Source organism: Bidens hawaiensis, unplaced genomic scaffold (assembly GCF_021521415.1).
Source record: "Bidens hawaiensis isolate Kalapana, Puna unplaced genomic scaffold, B.hawaiensis_p1.1 tig00038603_1, whole genome shotgun sequence".
Classification (NCBI taxonomy): Eukaryota; Viridiplantae; Streptophyta; class Magnoliopsida; order Asterales; family Asteraceae; genus Bidens; species Bidens hawaiensis.
The window spans coordinates 33,203-53,618 of record NW_027496780.1 but is presented as its reverse complement, the minus strand read 5'-3'; the positions used below and the strand labels follow the sequence as shown (position 1 = coordinate 53,618).

At 39.5% G+C, this 20,416-nt stretch overlaps 2 pseudogenes; both read left to right on the top strand.

Moving 5' to 3' along the window:
- The first annotated feature begins 830 nt into the window (after nucleotides 1–830).
- LOC143590460 (subtilisin-like protease pseudogene) lies at nucleotides 831–10,849 on the top strand (annotated as a pseudogene).
- A 3,218-nt stretch (nucleotides 10,850–14,067) lies between these two features.
- LOC143590459 (subtilisin-like protease pseudogene) lies at nucleotides 14,068–16,369 on the top strand (annotated as a pseudogene).
- The last annotated feature ends 4,047 nt before the right edge of the window (nucleotides 16,370–20,416 follow it).

Genomic DNA, 20,416 nt, shown 5'->3' with positions numbered 1-20,416 from the left:
GATTTTACATCGATAGGAAGAATAATCCTTCCAAATTCAATTTATGATGAATTGCTTAATAATTGCATACCTAGTTACATGAGACTTGAAGCAAGAATGTTATGCCAATTCTATCAAAATAGCAATGCACCTGCAAAAGAATGAGCCTGGGCCCATACCAGCTCAACATATTTCTAAATTAAAAAAGAAGCAGACTGTATAGCAAAACTAACTGTAATTATCTGCTAATTAATCAAAATAAACAAGTTTTTAGGCCCTTTCGTTTTTATTATAAACAAACTTGCAGACGGTGAAAACCTTCAGTAATAGCAAAGACTACATGCATGTCTAACTGGCTAAGATTCTGCACAAAACAAACTCAAAGCTGGCCAAGAAAGCGATGGTTTACACTTTACAGGACACCAAAAAGAGAATGACGACAACCTGCTAATTAAAATAAGGAATTAAGGATAATCCTAAAATCAATAATAAATTTGCTGGCGATAAGTCATAAGTTAATCTTCCTTGTCCTAAAAGCAATATGTATAGAGCACTATGAAAACTAACTAACTTTCACTGGATTTAAACCTTCTTTTAAACGAAGGGAAACGTGTAGAAATGAAGAACAGAAGGCAATATGAAAACTACTTTCCTAATTATAGACAACTGAGTGAGAGCATAATATACCACTACTATGTGTTTATATGTAGCTACAAAGGTGATGTTGCTTGTTAAAAGATTATTCCTAAAGAATAATGTCATACCCCTCAGTGATATATAGATACATATTAGGAGTAGCCCTTGACATATATCCACAAAATCGTAAGTAGCCAGGGAGGCAGGGATACAAAATGTCGCCAACAATTGGTTTTGTGTTAGTTCTCACTTGCACAGCCTTTTTCAATGTCTTTCCCACCAAAGCCACTAACCTCAAAACCTACATTGTTCACGTAAGTTCACCTGAAGTCCAGGTCCTCAACATTGAAGACTGGTATAACTCGTTTTTGTCAAAAGTAGCTACGCGATCAAACGAGAAACCAGAGATGGTTTACACATACCGTCACGTGATTACAGGATTTGCTGCTAAAATGACAGCAGATCAAGCTGAGATGATGGAGCGTTTGAGTGGAGTTTTATCTGTAAGGCCTCAAAGTGTGTATCATTTACACACAACTCGTTCACCTAAGTTTCTGGGCTTGAGCCAAAACTCAAGGTTGTGGAAAGATTCAAACCATGGCAAGGGAATCATAATTGGCGTTTTCGACACTGGAATTACTCCCGGACATCCGTCTTTTAACGACGATAGCATCCCCCCTCCACCATCAACATGGAAGGGCAAATGTGAAGTGGCCGGGTGTAATAACAAACTCATCGGAATGAGAAGCTTTATGAGGGGAATTTCGCCAATAGATAATGACGGCCACGGGACACACACTTCAAGTACAGCTGCAGGGAATTTTGTAGACAACGCAAACGTATTCGGATTGGGGAATGGCACTGCCAATGGGATGGCACCATTAGCGCACGTAGCCATGTATAAAGTATGTACATATGCGGTTGGTAAGGACGATGACATCTTGGCGGGCATGGATGCAGCTATTGAAGACAGTGTTAATGTGATGTCTCTTTCGCTTGGCCTGAATTTCAATTCCTTTCATGATTTTCATAATGATAGTATAGCAATTGGCGCCTTCAGTGCCATGCAGAAAGGGATCTTAGTGAGTTGTTCAGCAGGTAATGGTGGCCCGGAGAGTGCATCACTATCAAATGAGGCACCATGGGTCCTTACAGTTGGGGCCGGTACAATTGATAGAAGGTTCAGGACAACACAACAGTTGTTCTTGGAAACAAGAAGAAATTTCACGGTGAATCCTTGTACCAACCAAAGGATTGTGACTAGAAGCTTTGGCCTCTTGTTTACGGAGCATGGTGCAAAAAAGCATCACTGGACCACATGGACGTCAAGGGGAACGTAGTGTTGTGTGATCATGGGAAAGATTTTGATACTGTTTCCAACGGAAAGGTAGTTAAGGATGCAGGGGGAGTTGCCATGATTATGGCTAATCACAATGTTCAAGGTCAAAGTATAATAGCAGAACCTCATGTTATACTCACGTCAAATGTTGGTTACAAAGAAGGGGTTAAGATTAAGAAGTATCTGAACTCAACTTCTTCTCCTGTTGCCACCATCGTTTGCGGTGGAATTGTGGTCGGCTGAAATCAGATCCACAGATGACTTTTTTCTCTTCAAGAGGGCCTAACCGTGCAAGTCCCGGAATCCTAAAGTGTGACAATCGTCAATTTCAGGTTAACCCCGTTAACTCAACTCCGTCAATTCAAACTTTAAGATCGTTGAATCTATAACGCACACTTCATTACATTTAAACTAGGGTTTAAATGACGCTTAACACTTACTACATGTGTAGTCTTTCGGGATTTGCACCGAAACGCAAACGAGTTGACGCGAACGATTGATAAATAAACGACAAACGTCAAAACACTAATTATGTGATTATTATGTGTTAGATATATGTGTGTTACTTGATTGTTATGTGGAATGTTAAACAAGAAACAAGAACCAACTAGTTTAGGCTAGAGATGTAACACTTGAAAGATTAGGGGCTAGAGTGTAACTTGTATTATTATAAATATAACCTATTCACAAAACCCTAACCCATTCACCCCCCCACCCGATCGCCTCTCTCTCTCTCCTTGTTCTTCACGGCTGCCGTCCACCAAGATCACACATACACACATCAAATCAAGAGATTAATCCAAGAACTAGGTGCTAGGAAGGTATACTTGATCACCTCTTACCTCTTTGTTGTTTAATTTTGATGTTTAATGGGTTGTGTGTAAACCCTAATTCGGCCGATCATGGGTATGTATGTGATTAATATGATTATTGTTAGTTGGATAACTAGATTGATGTTGTTGCTTGATTGATTGTTGTCTTTGATTTGAGTTAAAACACAAACCCTAATCTTGTAGGTATGGTGTAATTGATATGCATGGATAGTAGTTATAGTGTCTAGAGGGTTATATGGATGCATGATAGTTCATAGATTGTTATTTTGTTGAGTTTTGATGTGAACAGATTCTGGACAGAATGTATATACGATGTTTAACTGACTGTAACGAAGTGTAAACGTGAAAATTGATTGAGATTGTGGGTACTGCAGTAAACTAGGTTGAGTCTAGTTTCTATAAAGTATAAATTCGTAATTTTTGGATAAGTGGAAGTATACTTTTATGATTTTACAAAAACGTGATGCAAAGCTGAGCTGTTAGACCTGCTGTTAGGTTATGTTGTAAATGTTATATCTCATGAACTACGAGACCAATTGGGTTGGTTCCACTTCTGGAAGTTGACTCACTGAGTTAGGAACCAAACCCAAGTGGTCTTGCATTTATTGGATTTTTCGTTTAACGGGAATTGCAAATAACATTCTGTTGCGCATGAATCTGACTGATAAGAGTTTGCTGTAATGTTTTGGTCATTATAAGAAAAATATGTGGAATAAAGATAAGATAAAATATGTTCTGGAAACCTGAGATATGTATGCTTCTGTGGTAATTTTTGGTGAATTAATTGAGACGTTATAATCAGTGAACTAGTGCAATCTTTCAAGTAGAAATTCTGTCATAACGAAACTAGCTGCTGAATGGTGTAGGATTGCATGAAATATGATAGTTTTTATATAATTGTTGTATTTTGACCAAAATACCCTTGCGGGGAATAGTTGTTAGTTGATTGCCATGAATTGACCAAATTGCCCTTTTTGGGGAATAATGGTTAGTTAGTCTTTGTTTGTTGACCAAAATGCCCTTACGGGAATAATTGCTAGTAAAGTATGTTATTAGTACGTGACACGAAAGTAATTGCTCACTCATGTATCATATCACAATTGTACTTGTTTAAGTCACACACAATTCACAAACGAAACACGAAATCTGTTACGTGCATAGGTATTATGTGCCGAGTCTAGAGACTCGTTAAACGTACCGATACTTAGAAAATCTCTTTGTTATTTAGAACGCTAGAGAGTTTCTACGACGCGCATCACTTGGTGATCTACATCGGGATAGTCTTCGCAAACAGTGAGTTTCACTTACCCCGCTCTTTGAACTGTTTTCAAACGTTTTTCAATTGGGGGAGATAACATACTCCGATAAACATATTTTCTGAGATAAACGCATATTTAAGATTTTGTTATAAATTATATATCACTTGTAAAGGGCTAAGCGGCAAACGTAACATTTGAAGTCCCACACATCGGACCGGTTAATATTTGGAATAGCGAGTCACTGTTGAGTAGTACTACTGGGTTTGACAAACCCCACCCGACGTTAAGCTCAACTGGAGGTTGAGTGGGTGTAATTTTGGCTAACACTTACCATGGTCTGGATTGACCTGGTGACGGGCACTTGATAAACAGTCAGCTTCGGTCGCGAACCACTTAGCGATACTTGTTGTATAGATTAGCTACCTATCGATATATAATTTGACATAACACTATCTGGTAATGCAAAACACTTAAACGTCGTAACGAGGTTACGCAACACTTAAACGTCGTAACGAGGTTACGCAACACTTAAACGTCGTAACGAGGTTACGCAACACTGAAACGCCGTAACGAGGTTACGCAAAACGCTAAACGATTTATCTTATTTAACTTGTGAACTCACCAACCTTGTGTTGACACTTTTAGTATGTTATTCTCAGGTAGCCGAGGCGGGCGCGCGGTTTAGGAGCATGCATTAATTGAAACCATCTTTATTCTGCAAACTTAAATTTTAACAGTTACATTTGGTTTTAAGTCGTCCTGCGTGACGCAACTTTTGAATTAAGGTTTTACGCTTCCGCACTTACTTCATTTAAACGTTTTTCTTTGGTTTGATTATAACTAATGATTCCGATCCTGCCAGTTCACACCCTCTGACGGTAAAACTCCGTTAGTGGATTTTGAGGGTGTGATTGATTGGTATCAGATCCACTGGTTATAGTGAACTAGAAGCTGCATGCATACTAGACTATAACCGCGACGACCCATTAGTTATAATGATACGCACTGCATAGGTTTGTGTAGTCTTGAAATCTTATTTCTTTACCTCCTTCACTCTTACGCGCGCATATACACGGCTTACCTGTAGGAATGTCGACGCCACCCTCATCATCATCCGATTCGATGACGCATGCTCACGGGAAGGAACCGCAGTTACCTACTGCCTCGCCACCCCGTGTAGTCCCGGAACTCGAAGCTCCTGCACCGAAGAGGTACCGCCCATCCGGAGGCCTGTATGAAAACGACGTTAGCTGGGATTGGTACCCCAACATGATCAGACGTATGGTCTACCGTGAACAAGTTCCCCCATTGCCTCACCCGAACCACCCTGCTTACCCTAACACCCTACCACCCATAACCAAACCCGTGGAGCGAGTTCTCGCAGCTGTCGTCTCTTGTTTGGAGCGTGATGTGGGTTACATGCGCTACACTAGAGAAAATGTTGCCAGACTGTTTAAAGATGGAACCGAGACTCAGGAGGAGATTGCCCGCATGGCAGCGGCAATGAAAGAAATGCAAGAGACTAGTAAGCAACAAACAAAGGTTATGATGAAGATGCAAGCCGAGATGATAGACTTGCAAGAGCAACTCCAAGAAGCAAGGACCCGAACTGAGATAGCGTTAGAACGTTGCGATATCCTACAAATGCAACTTGCTCAGAACGCAGCAGAACCTGAGGCAGAGCCTGAGGCCGAGCCCGAGGCAGAGCCTGAAGAAGAACCGGAGGAAGAACCGGCTGAGGAGGAGGCACATTCGGAAGTGTCCTCAGATGACGACATCTAGTGATGATGATACTTAGATGGAGGGGTTGTCTCCATCCTAACTATTATTTTTCTATGATTTTAAGGATTGATTGGAAATACTTTGTAGCGAATACAATGGTTTTAATCATGAATTTTTATTTAGACTAATATGTGGTTGTGACGTGATTTTTTTTCTTACCTATCTCTTATTACATGTATGGTGTGTTGTATATGAAAGAAAAATTCATGTTTAACATTTTATACTGTGATTCTAGGAAATGGCCGGAAGAAACGCTGGACGAGGACGTGGTAACATCAGCATGACTGCAGCTGAACTCCAAACTCTGCTGAATGACCATGTGGCGGCCGCTTTAGCCGCACACGTTCAGAATCAAACTGGAGGTCCAAGTGGAACGCGTACTTTCAAGAACTACCTTGACTGCAAGCCCAGTACGTTTAAGGGCACTGAGGGAGCTATAGGCTTCCTGCGTTGGGCTGAGAAGGCCGAGTCGGCCTTTGAGATGTGTAACTGTCCCCCTGCCAGTAGGGTCAAATTCGCTGCTGGGACACTTGAGGATTCCGCCCTCACTTGGTGGAATTCGAACGTCCAGATCCTTGGATTGGAACTGGCTAACGCGATGAACTGGGAGGAGTTCAAAAACATGATGCGAGAGGAGTACTGTCCGAGGGAAGAGATTGCGAAGTTAGAGTCGGAGTTTTGGTCGTTGAGGATGGTGGGTTCGGAGATTGAAGCCTACACTACTCGTTCGCACGAGTTGGCAGTGATGTGTCCGCGGATGGTGGATCCGCCGAGCAAGAGAATAGAGTTGTACATTGATGGGTTAGCACCACAGATTCAGGGCATGGTGACGTCTTCCCGACCAGCCACGATCCAACAAGCGATCCGTTTGGCTCACAAACTGACGGATCAGGCTGTGACCCAGGGTGCGTTACCACCGAGGGGTTCGACTGTTAAAGCCCGTGGCAACCCGAGTAATGACCACGTCAGCAACAGTGACAACAACAGTAACCCGAACAGCGGAAAGAGAAAGTTTGACAACACCAGAACTTCATCCTCAAACCTCCCACCGCAACACCACTACCGTAAGCCCGAATTTACTCGGAGTTTCAATACTCAGAATCACAACAACAACAACAACAACGGTAGCGGGCAGGTTTCGAGCGGATATGCTGGGAAATATCCAAAGTGCAACAGGTGCAACTTTCATCATGTTGGCCAGTGTGACCGTGTCAAGTGTCAAAGATGCGGAAAGATAGGTCACCAAGCGAAGGAATGTAGAGTTGACCTTGCGGCGAAGGGTGCTCCTAAGCCACCGATGACGACTAAGGGATGTTTTGAATGCGGACAGGAAGGTCATTTCCGGAAGGATTGCCCCAAGCTGAAACAGAATGACAATAATGGGGGTAATGGAAGTGGCAGTAACGGTGGAGGAAATGGCAAAGGAAGAGCGTTTGTGATTGGATAGGGTCAAGCCCGCAATGATCCGCATGTGGTGTCTGGTAAGTTCCCTGTAAACGATTGTTTTGCTTCTGTTTTGTTTGACACTGGAGCTGATAGGAGTTTTGTGTCAAATGCTTTTAGCCAACTTTTAAACCTTACTCCAACCCCGTTAGACGCTAAGTTTCCTGTTGAATTAGCTAACGGTAAAACTGTAGTAACAACTCATATACTTGCGGGATGTAAGTTGAAACTGTCAGGTCATGTCTTTGACATCGACCTTATTCCTTTTACGCTTAGTAGTTTCGATGTCGTTGTCGGCATGGACTGGTTATCCAAGAACCGAGCGGAGATTATATGCCATGATAAGATAGTCCATATTACCACCCCTTCCGGCGAGATCATTTCGGTCCGAGGCGAGAGGAGCGGCATGACCACCAGCGTTATTACCCTTTTGAAGGCACAGAAGTATTTACGAAAGGGTCATCCGGCAATTTTGGCGCAGATTGTTGAGAAACCCGCGGAGGAGAAACGAGTTGAGGACATACCGATTGTGCGAGACTTTCCGGAAGTTTTCCCGGAGGATTTGCCCGGACTCCCTCCTATTCGTCAAGTCGAATTCCAAATCGAGTTGACACCCGGTGCAGCACCCATAGCACGAGCCCCGTATCGACTCGCACCGGCGGAACTTCAGGAGTTGTCCACTCAGTTGCAAGATTTGTTGGATAAAGGTTTTATCCGACCTAGCTCATCACCATGGGGAGCCCCTGTCTTGTTTGTCCGAAAGAAAGACGGGACTTTCCGAATGTGCATCGACTACCGGGAGTTGAACAAGGTGACGGTCAAGAACCGCTATCCTTTACCCCGAATTGATGATTTGTTTGACCAGCTTCAGGGATCGAGTTACTACTCGAAGATCGATCTACGATCCGGTTACCACCAGCTGAGAGTGCGCGAAGAAGATATTTCAAAGACGGCTTTCAGAACACGGTATGGTCACTACGAGTTTTCAGTTATGCCTTTTGGCCTAACCAACGCACCAGCCGTATTTATGGATCTCATGAATCGAGTATGCAAGGCGTACCTCGACAAGTTTGTGATTGTTTTCATTGATGATATTCTCGTCTACTCCAAGAACGAGACTGACCACGAAGAGCACTTAAGGATAATTCTGGAACTACTGAAGAAGGAACAACTGTATGCTAAACTCTCGAAATGTGAATTTTGGCTTCGCGAGGTTCACTTTTTAGGACATGTGATCAACGAGAATGGTATCCATGTCGATCCCGGTAAGGTAGAGGCCATCAAAAACTGGGAAGCACCTAAGACTCCGACTGAGGTGCGACAATTCCTAGGACTGGCCGGCTACTACCGGCGTTTCATCGAGGGATTTTCAAAGATTGCTCAACCCCTCACCGCTTTGACTCACAAGGGCACTAAGTACAACTGGGGTGACGCACAAGAATCCGCTTTTCAACTGTTGAAAACCAAGCTTTGTAGCGCCCCTATTTTAGCCCTCCCCGAGGGAACAGAAAATTTTGAGGTACACTGTGACGCATCTATACAAGGTCTCGGTTGTGTGCTGATGCAACTCGAGAAGGTTATAGCCTACGCCTCTAGACAACTACGGGTTCACGAGAAGAACTACACGACCCATGATTTGGAACTCGGAGCTGTGGTGTTTGCTCTTAAGATATGGAGGCATTACTTGTACGGTACCAAGTTTACCATTTACACCGACCACAAGAGTCTCCAACATATCTACGATCAGAAGGAGCTGAACATGCGACAGCGTCGTTGGGTCGAGCTGCTTAAAGATTATGATTGTGCCATCAAGTACCACCCTGGCAAGGCCAATGTGGTGGCCGACGCCCTCAGCGGAAAAGAAACAGATAAACCCAGACGGGTGAGAGCATTGCAACTCACGATTCATGCCAGCTTACCCGATCAGATTCGCGATGCGCAACTGGAAGCTTTGAAAGATGATAATCTTCCATCGGAACTCATGCGGGGCATGAGCAAGCAACTTGAAACCAGATCGGACGGGGTCCGATATTTTGGGAACCGGATTTGGGTTCCACGATACGGAGAGTTGAGAACTCTAGTGATGGACGAAGCTCACAAGTCCCGATATTCTATCCACCCCGGCTCAGATAAAATGTATCATGATTTAAAGGCACTTTACTGGTGGCCGAACATGAAAGCCGACATTGCCACCTACGTGAGCAAATGTTTGACTTGTGCCAGAGTCAAGATAGAATACCAGAAACCATCTGGCCTTCTGCAACAACCGGAACTCCCAATGTGGAAATGGGAACACATCTCTATGGACTTTATTACGGGTTTGCCTAAGACACCGACGGGATGCGATACCATCTGGGTGATCGTTGACCGGTTGACTAAATCGGCACACTTCCTAGCGATTAAAGAAACAGACAAAATGGAAAGACTGACTCGAGTATACATGAAAGAAGTGGTGTCTAGACACGGAGTGCCTGTCTCGATCATTTCCGATCGAGATTCTCGTTTCACCTCGCACTTTTGGATCAAATGTTATACTTGAATCAAATGTTGGTTACAAAGAAGGGGTTGAGATTAAGAAGTATTTGAACTCAACTTCTTCTCCTGTTGCAACTATTCGTTGCAGTGGAACTGTGGTCAGGTTGAAATCAGATCCACAGATGACTTATTTCTCTTCAAGAGGGCCTAACCGTGCAAGTCCTGGTATCCTAAAGCCAGACGTTACAGGACCGGGCATGGACATTCTTGCAGCATGGCATCAATCGGTTGACAACAAAACAGGAACAAAAGCAACATTTCACGTCGTAGCAGGCACATCAATGTCTTGTCCTCACCTAGCAGGCATAAGCGCGTTGCTGAAAAGCGCACATCCAGAATGGTCTCCTACTTCTATCAAGTCTGCAATAATGACCACTGCCAGTCAAATAAACCGAAAAGGAGAGCCCATTGTAGACGAAAGAGGTCTTCCTGCTAACGTATTCGCTATCGGCTTGGGTCACGTAAACCCACCAAAAGCCCATGAGCCAGGCCTTGTATTTGATATTCAACCCGAGGACTACATTCCTTATCTTTGTGGGTTAGGCTATACGCCCAAACAAATTGAAACCATCATTAGAAAGAAAGCTAATTGCTCAAAGACCATCCTAGAGGCCTAGCTCAATTATCCTTCTTTCGCGGTGTCTCTAAAACGAGGTGACAACAAAACATACTCAAGGACGGTGACTAATGTCGGTTTGGCCAACTCAAGGTACAGAATCAGGGACATTTCTGTGCCAAAGGGTGTAAGTATCAAGGTTATGGTTCATAATGATGAGGGTGTGAGTAATGTTGGTTTGCCAGACTTGGGTTACAGCATCAAGGACGTTTCTGTGTCAAAGGGTGTAAGTATTAAGATTGTGGTACATAATGATGAGGGTGTCATGAGCTTCACAGAGGTGCACCAAAAGAAAACATACGACGTCACGTTCAGTCGAGATGCTAACGATAAGGAGAAAGGTCCATATGGGCAAGGGCATATGACATGGGTAGATGAATCTGATAAGTATACTGTTAGAACTCCATTTTCATTCAAGTTTGAATGAAGGTTCCAATATTTAGTGCCTGCAATGCATAACATGAATATTTTCATATGTATGAATGATTGACACATTTATTTGGACTGAAACTACCCGAGGACCCGGACCAGTATGATTTATACAACAAGTTGGTCTTCAGTCTTTGTATTCTATAAGAATTCGGGTTTGGGTCTGGACCAAGAGTTAATAAAGACCGGACCGAATTCAATAACCCCCCAATACGAGGACAACATTTGACTTCAACTATCCTCGAGTGACTCTGTTGGTTATATTATCAACAACAATATTATTATTATGCACAATCACTCAATGACTGACTATATGCAAACACAGATAGAAGCCAAAGGTGCATACTTGTTAATTATATATAAATAATCATTGGCCACCATGAAAATTAGTTGTTATAGTTGGTTTTGCCTTTAAGTAAAATAAATTAATAATCAATCTCACAGAGGCATTTCATCGAGCAGTTGATATGCATGCATTACATACAATGCAGTAAAGAAAATACCGTTAAGCTACTTTGATCTTCTTCTACTAGTTATGGTGATCAGGTCAATGGAATTGTAGAATAGTTAACTGTTGGTCGACAACCGAATTGAGTCAGTCTTTGGTTCTTAAATATGTGAATTGTGGAGTTGTATATCTTGGTTCGGGTCTGTCCGATCCAAATGTTCATTCATAAATTCATAATCCTAACATGACTTGTTTAACCCGAAAAACGTGTTTGGTGCACCCTTGTTTCGAGATGGTTGAAGGAAATATAGTTTGGAAATGGAGGTGGAAACGTTATAGGTTTGATACAAAATGAGTCGAATGAACTTTTGACTTGCTTACCTAAGCTTGCTCCGAACACTTGGGTTTGTCAAAATGATATAGCGGGATCCTTTACGGTTGCTGCCATAAAACAATTTCTTTTCAATTCCTCTAACTCGATTCCTCTAACTCATTTGTCCCATTTATTATGAAATGGAATAATTGGGTCCCAATCAAGGTCAACATACATGCTGGGAAGGCTGAAATCGATAGGCTCTCAACTCGAGTTGACCTTTCAATTCGGAATGTAGACGTGGGCCCGGGACCTGTTGTCTTTGTGAAGAATACAAGGAGACTAGCTAGCATCTTTTCACCTCGTGTTATTTTGCTATTTTAGTTTGGCAATTTGTTAGCAATTGATGCAATATTCCTCTGATTTTCGCTTTCTCAATCTGATATTTGCTTACTATTTATGAGTTTAGCAATTTGAGGAACAAGGAAAACAAGGTGTTATTGGGGATCATTCTCACGACATGTTGGAGCATATGGAAGACCCGCAACGAAGTCATCTTCCAAAACAAGTCGGCTATTATTTCTAAAACAGTAGAGAGCTTAAAATCTTTAGGTTTTCTTTTAATTAAAAAGTGTTCTTCATTTAAAAACTTGGCTTGGAATGATTGGTGTAATTTTACCATATAAGGTTGTTTCGTTATTCGATTTCTAGCATCTTGCTAGCTTTTTAATAAAGTTCGCTGTTGAAAAAAATAAAAATCTAACTATATGAAGAAAACATTCTCTCTTATGTTTTGGCCCAATTAAAAGTTCAATTGGCCCAGAACAAAAACTCAACCAAAATACTGGACTGTAGATTTAGATCGTAAGTTTGATGTCACAGGTCAAGGTAGTAACACTATAACACTATATGTTGTGGATTATGGTTTTTTTAGAAGTTAGTTTGACAGTTTTTTTAGAACTCATTTTGTAGTCTTACTAAAGCATGCTTTAATGAAATATACAACAAAAATCCCCCCCCCCCCCCCCCCTCCCCCCACCCCCCGCTTTTACCCTAATAGTATGTTAATATTTATAGTTATGTACTTATGTTAGCCTTGCCTGATTATATTCCAAGATGCCTTTCTGTAGCCAATAGCCATAGTCCATGACTTTATGCTAATAATTTCCAGGGCAGTGGTTGTGAGCCAGTGATAGCCATGATAACACCATCAGTGGACCAACTAGATTAAAACAACTTATCTAGACAGGAGTACTTTTTTCCAATATGCACATTAAAGAAAATACCATTCATTTAGTTAATCATCAGAATCCAGCAACATAATTCTTCAAATTAGTGACAAAGCAGGCCGTAAGCAATTACTACTTTGTTCGTTAATTCACAGAATCTTAACAACAGAACCAAAAATATAATCACGCAAAGACCACAATGAAGCCTCTCTATTTCGAAATGAGCATGTGGTGGCCATCTTTTAGTTTTGACACTGATTCGAGTCGGTTTGTGATTAAATTCTAGTAGTGGATTATTGTATTCATTAATGTGTTATGTTCCAACACATAGGGTCGCCACAAAATTTTGGCTTACCTAAGATATTTCTTGTATTGACCATTGGATTATATGTCACTGATTTTACATCGATAGGAAGAATAATCCTTCCAAATTCAATTTATGATGAATTGCTTAATAATTGCATACCTAGTTACATGAGACTTGAAGCAAGAATGTTATGCCAATTCTATCAAAATAGCAATGCACCTGCAAAAGAATGAGCCTGGGCCCATACCAGCTCAACATATTTCTAAATTAAAAAAGAAGCAGACTGTATAGCAAAACTAACTGTAATTATCTGCTAATTAATCAAAATAAACAAGTTTTTAGGCCCTTTCGTTTTTATTATAAACAAACTTGCAGACGGTGAAAACCTTCAGTAATAGCAAAGACTACATGCATGTCTAACTGGCTAAGATTCTGCACAAAACAAACTCAAAGCTGGCCAAGAAAGCGATGGTTTACACTTTACAGGACACCAAAAAGAGAATGACGACAACCTGCTAATTAAAATAAGGAATTAAGGATAATCCTAAAATCAATAATAAATTTGCTGGCGATAAGTCATAAGTTAATCTTCCTTGTCCTAAAAGCAATATGTATAGAGCACTATGAAAACTAACTAACTTTCACTGGATTTAAACCTTCTTTTAAACGAAGGGAAACGTGTAGAAATGAAGAACAGAAGGCAATATGAAAACTACTTTCCTAATTATAGACAACTGAGTGAGAGCATAATATACAACTACTATGTGTTTATATGTAGCTACAAAGGTGATGTTGCTTGTTAAAAGATTATTCCTAAAGAATAATGTCATACCCCTCAGTGATATATAGATACATATTAGGAGTAGCCCTTGACATATATCCACAAAATCGTAAGTAGCCAGGGAGGCAGGGATACAAAATGTCGCCAACAATTGGTTTTGTGTTAGTTCTCACTTGCACAGCCTTTTTCAATGTCTTTCCCACCAAAGCCACTAACCTCAAGACCTACATTGTTCACGTAAGTTCACCTGAAGTCCAGGTCCTCAACATTGAAGACTGGTATAACTCGTTTTTGTCAAAAGTAGCTACGCGATCAAACGAGAAACCAGAGATGGTTTACACATACCGTCACGTGATTACAGGATTTGCTGCTAAAATGACAGCAGATCAAGCTGAGATGATGGAGCGTTTGAGTGGAGTTTTATCTGTAAGGCCTCAAAGTGTGTATCAGTTACACACAACTCGTTCACCTAAGTTTCTGGGCTTGAGCCAAAACTCAAGGTTGTGGAAAGATTCAAACCATGGCAAGGGAATCATAATTGGCGTTTTCGACACTGGAATTACTCCCGGACATCCGTCTTTTAACGACGATGGCATCCCCCCTCCACCATCAACATGGAAGGGCAAATGTGAAGTGGCCGGGTGTAATAACAAACTCATCGGAATGAGAAGCTTTATGAGGGGAATTTCGCCAATAGATAATGACGGCCACGGGACACACACTTCAAGTACAGCTGCAGGGAATTTTGTAGACAACGCAAACGTATTCGGATTGGGGAATGGCACTGCCAATGGGATGGCACCATTAGCGCACGTAGCCATGTATAAAGTATGTACATATGCGGTTGGTAAGGACGATGACATCTTGGCGGGCATGGATGCAGCTATTGAAGACGGTGTTAATGTGATGTCTCTTTCGCTTGGCCTGAATTTCTATTCCTTTCATGATTTTCATAATGATAGTATAGCAATTGGCGCCTTCAGTGCCATGCAGAAAGGGATCTTAGTGAGTTGTTCAGCAGGTAATGGTGGCCCGGAGAGTGCATCACTATCAAATGAGGCACCATGGGTCCTTACAGTTGGGGCCAGTACAATTGATAGAAGGTTCAGGACAACACAACAGTTGTTCTTGGAAACAAGAAGAAATTTCACGGTGAATCCTTGTACCAACCAAAGGATTGTGACCAGAAGCTTTGGCCTCTTGTTTACGGAGCATGGTGCAAAAAAGCATCACTGGACCACATGGACGTCAAGGGGAACGTAGTGTTGTGTGATCATGGGAAAGATTTTGATACTGTTTCCAACGGAAAGGTAGTTAAGGATGCAGGGGGAGTTGCCATGATTATGGCTAATCGCAATGTTCATGGTCAAAGTATAATAGCAGAACCTCATGTTATACTCACGTCAAATGTTGGTTACAAAGAAGGGGTTAAGATTAAGAAGTATCTGAACTCAACTTCTTCTCCTGTTGCCACCATCGTTTGCGGTGGAATTGTGGTCGGCTGAAATCAGATCCACAGATGACTTTTTTCTCTTCAAGAGGGCCTAACCGTGCAAGTCCTGGAATCCTAAAGCCAGACATTACTGGGCCCGGTATGGACATTCTTGCAGCATGGCATCAGTCAGTCAACAACAAAACAGTAACCAAAGCAACATTTCACGTCAAAAAAGGCACATCAATGTCCTGTCCTCATCTTGCAGGCATAAGCGCGTTGCTCAAAAGCGCACATCCAGAATGGTCTCCTGCTGTTATCAAGTCTGCAATAATGACCACCGCTAGTCAACTAAACCGAAAAGGAGAGCCCATTGTAGATGAAACAGGCCTTCCTGCTGATGTATTCGCCACTGGATCGGGTCACGTAAACCCACCAAAAGCCCGCGATCCAGGCCTAGTATTTGACATCCAACCCGAGGACTACATTCCTTATCTTTGTGGGTTAGGCTATACGCCCAAACAAATTGAAACCATCGTTAGAAAGAAAGCTAATTGCTCAAAGACCATCCCGGAGGCCCAGCTCAATTATCCTTCTTTCTCGGTAACTCTGAAAAGAGGTGATCGCAAAACATACTCAAGGACGGTGACTAATGTTGGTCTGCCAGAGTCGGGTTACAGCATCAGAGACGTTTCTGTACCAGAGGGTGTAAGTATCAAGGTTGTGGTTCATAATGATGAGGGTGTGAGGAATGTTGGTTTGCCAGAGTCGGGTTACAGCATCAAGGGCATTTCTGTGCCAAAGGGTGTAAGTATTAAGTTTGTGGTTCAAAAAGTAGAGGATGTCATGAGCTTCACAGAGTTGCATCAAAAGAGAACATACGAGGTGACGTTTAGTCGAGATGTTAAGGACAAGGAGAGAGGTCTGTACGGGCAAGGGCATATGACGTGGGTAGATGAAAGTGGTAAGTATAGCGTTAGAACTCCATTTTCATTCAAGTATGAATGAAGATCCTAGTGCCTGCCTGCATCTTGTATACCATGAACGTCTATATATGCTTTTATATATAAATAAGAACCAGAAACGGCGTATTCATACTTTCGGTTGAAGGAGAATGAACAAGTAAAAATGTAAACAAGATGGATAACCAAACATGTAGTTCTTGATCGTTCGCCTATAAATAATTAACAAGTGAAAACTGATTGGATGATCATGATGGTCCTATGCCTTGTTTGTGATGTTACTAATTAGATTTATGCAAACAAAGATAGAATCCAAAACTTATAATCTCATAGGCATTTCATCGAGCAGTTGGTATGCATATATTAAATACAATGTACAAATGTCAACTCGATTCAATGCATCACCAAAGTCACAAGTTTAAACAATATTCAATGCTATATTCAATGATTTAAGGTTAAACAAATTTGATACCTGCATAGCATTCCAGGAAGTTAACTGTTTTACAGTCCAACCATGGACCATAAGCCATCTGTAGAATTAGACTGTAAGTAAGTTTAGTGGGTCCCATTGTCCCGTGGGTTAAGTTTGTGATATTGTTATTATTAGTACCCTCATTTTTCTATACAGCTTTTCACGTAATTATAAATCAAATATTTTAATATAATTGTAATACTCTATTACAATGACTCAAGCTCCCACTTAGTGTTGGAAGAAAAATAATAATAATAATAATAATAATAATAATAATAATAATAATAATAATAATTGTTAGTTTCTTTCAATCTTAGTTTAAAATACAAAAATGATTAAAATACAATATGTATTCAACTATTTTAATATTACAAACAAAGCTCGTTTATTTTATAAAACATATACATGAGTAGGTTATGTGTACCATGTTTAGGTATATTTTCTATACATAATATGCTTACATGCACATACCTACACCTGTGCAGCATGTAAACATTTTCATTTTTGAGAAAACATAAAAAATGAATTAGTTTAATGGTTCTATTATTTTTTTTTATGTATATACCATGATTATTAAAATTCTTTTGATTATTAAAATAGAAAAAAAAATAATAAAAGAGGCCCATTATGAATTATCAAACTTTTGAAATAAAGTAGGTCCCATGTTTTTGTTTGTGCAGCCTGGTAGGCAGACAACGGTGGGTCTATGGTTAGATACGTTACGTAATGAGAGGCAATTCAATAATCAACACTATACTCATATCCTCGTCTGGGACTTGCGTTTACGTTCATAATTCATAAATAAAACGACTTTCAAAATTATTACTTTAGCTAAAAAAATCTTGATGAAATTTACTTATAAATGCTTAAACAATTTAATATCTAATTTACGATAAGTTACAATTGACAATAAAATCCGTATATACAAACAACGTATCCAATATAACATCACCCATAGGGTCTAGTAAGGGTGTGTCGAAGACAAACCGAGGAGTATTGAGGGGCGGGCAACTTTTTTAAATTTGGAGTACCGTTTTAAAACGGTGATCCAAACGGTTTGATTTTTGTTAATTATAAGTTCAAACACCCGAATTGAAACATTGTTTTGTCATTTTGAAGCACTGTTTTGATCTAAGTTTTACATCAATTGACTCGTATTCTTCTTCTAATCAAAATTCCAAAAACATTAGTTTGAAATTTAGAGAAAAAAAAACAAGTATAATAACGTTAAGTCCTTTTTAACTTGAGACTATTGGGCCAACTTTTTTAAAATTAGGATCACCAGTGTCAATAAAATGAGCATGAATTATATCGGTTAATATAATTAAATTGGTTTATTAAAATCCAATAAAACAAAAAAGAATAACGATATGTCATTAAATAATGTTTATATTACTTTTTAAAACATTTTCAATAAAATATAATATTTTTATTACTTTTAATAATTTATCTTGTTCATTTTTAATACAATTGTTTTTATCATTTTAATTTTTTATACAATTATTACTTTTAAAAAATGAAATAATAAAAAAAGCGATATGTTAAAGTTATGAATTGCGTTTTAACTTAAAAGTAAAGGTTTGAAAAAAGAGAGAATTTATAACAATTTCTGTAATTCTCTCTCTCCTTTTTAGATCTAATTAATTAAATTAAAATATCAAAAGCTATCTTTAAATAAATGTTTTTTATAAATTTAATTAGTTTTACGCCGTTCAAAAGAGACATAATAAAAATAAATGTTTTATATTGTATTTAATAGAATAATTTTTATCTTTTCATGAAACTCCGACTATCATTTCCAACTAGTATTTTGACTTCTTCTAATGGTTTATTCTATTCGAGTGTCGTTTTAGTGTGTTCAACGCCTGCTCATTACGCCGGATTTGTATCTAGAAATTCAGGCCTCGTAAAAAAACCCATATTGACATATAACGAATATCAAAAGGTGTAATCACAATAGGCATAAAACTTAGAAGATATGACACATAATAATGTAGTTGACCATTTGTTCATACAACCATACTTCGAAATTATGTCCAAGTAAAATAAACCTGATATATAAGTATGATTTATTAATGCAAAGAGTGCCACAAAACAATAAATACTAAAACCACCCAGGTTTGCAAAAATCCTCTCATTAGCACAAAATTCATGTTTCATTCCACAGCTAAAAGAGAAGTCAACTAAATCATTTTTCATATGCACCTTCAAATGAAATTTTTGGGTGGACCTTAAGAGTTTTAGCAATCATGGTGTCTCATATACAGCAAAGTTGTAGGAATGAAACGGCCGTGGTGGATCAAATGATGGATAGTAAGGTGGTAGGTCAAATGATGGATAGTAAGATCTCTCATAAGTTGTGAATTGCGGACACTGAAATCGTCACCAACACAACCGTTACACATTTAAAAGAGTTTATTACCTTCACAACCAATCCACAATGCCTAAATTCAACCATTCTTTAATAAACCTGAATTTAGCACAAATGAACACAAAATATTTAATCACACACCTATCGGCATTAACGAACATAAAAGAATACTGAATGCCCTAATGATTAAAGTTGCTCAGCCTTGCACTTCCAAACTTCCAAACCTGCAATATACTACAAAAACTTTATGTCAAACCAAGTATTTTGGTCATGGTATGCAAATTGATATGGTTATAAGTTAAATTTTGGTAGCATCTTTCTCCTCATAACAAATATCAACTGAATTAACCTGACACTTGGAAACGAATTCAAGACAAAACAAAAAAAGAAGCACAGATTAAGTAAAAAAAACAAATAAAAACACATATCACAAAAAGCAAGCTCAAATAATAGACTATCATCTAGGGGTGTGCACGGTTCAGTTCGGTTATTAGCATTAACCCAACCTAACCGATCGTTTATCGGTTCGGTTCCGTTCAGTTAATTTCGGTTAATAACCATTATCAAACTTGGACTAAAGTTTTGCTTAAAATTACATGAAATGAATGTTTAAATACATGAAATGAATACATAACTACATGAAATAAATGTATAAATATATGAAATTGAGATATTAGTACATGAGATGGAGATGTAAATACATGAAAATGACAGTATTAAACTATTAATACATACTAGCATAAGTGCCCGCGCGTTGTCGCGGGTTCATTCACATTATCCCCTCGTATTGGTTTGTGGTGTTTGATATGGCGTGTAATGGTTTATCAGTGCGAACATGAGTAACTAAATATTAGGGATGAATGTAATGAGAAGAAAGGTGATATTGTGGTGAAGGTCGATTGGAACGGACTTGTTTGATATATGGATAGATATTCCATATTTTATAAAGATGAAAAAGTAGTACAACAACCCTTTCGTTTTTGCATTTTTCATTAAATTGATTGTCGTTGTTGTCGTGTTTAGAGCCATTACACTAATGTGATGTAGTGTAACATTCTATGACAGTATGTTCTAATCGTAACGTTATGGAAGGTTGGTGATATAAATTTGCCTTTTGATATCATATTTTTCATTTTGTTAGCTATCGAATGTTATAGAACATTGACGAAAATAATATGTTATCTGGATTTGAGTGGTAATTGTAATTAGAAGACATTCCGCAGTTGTAAAATGATGATTAGGTAATTAAT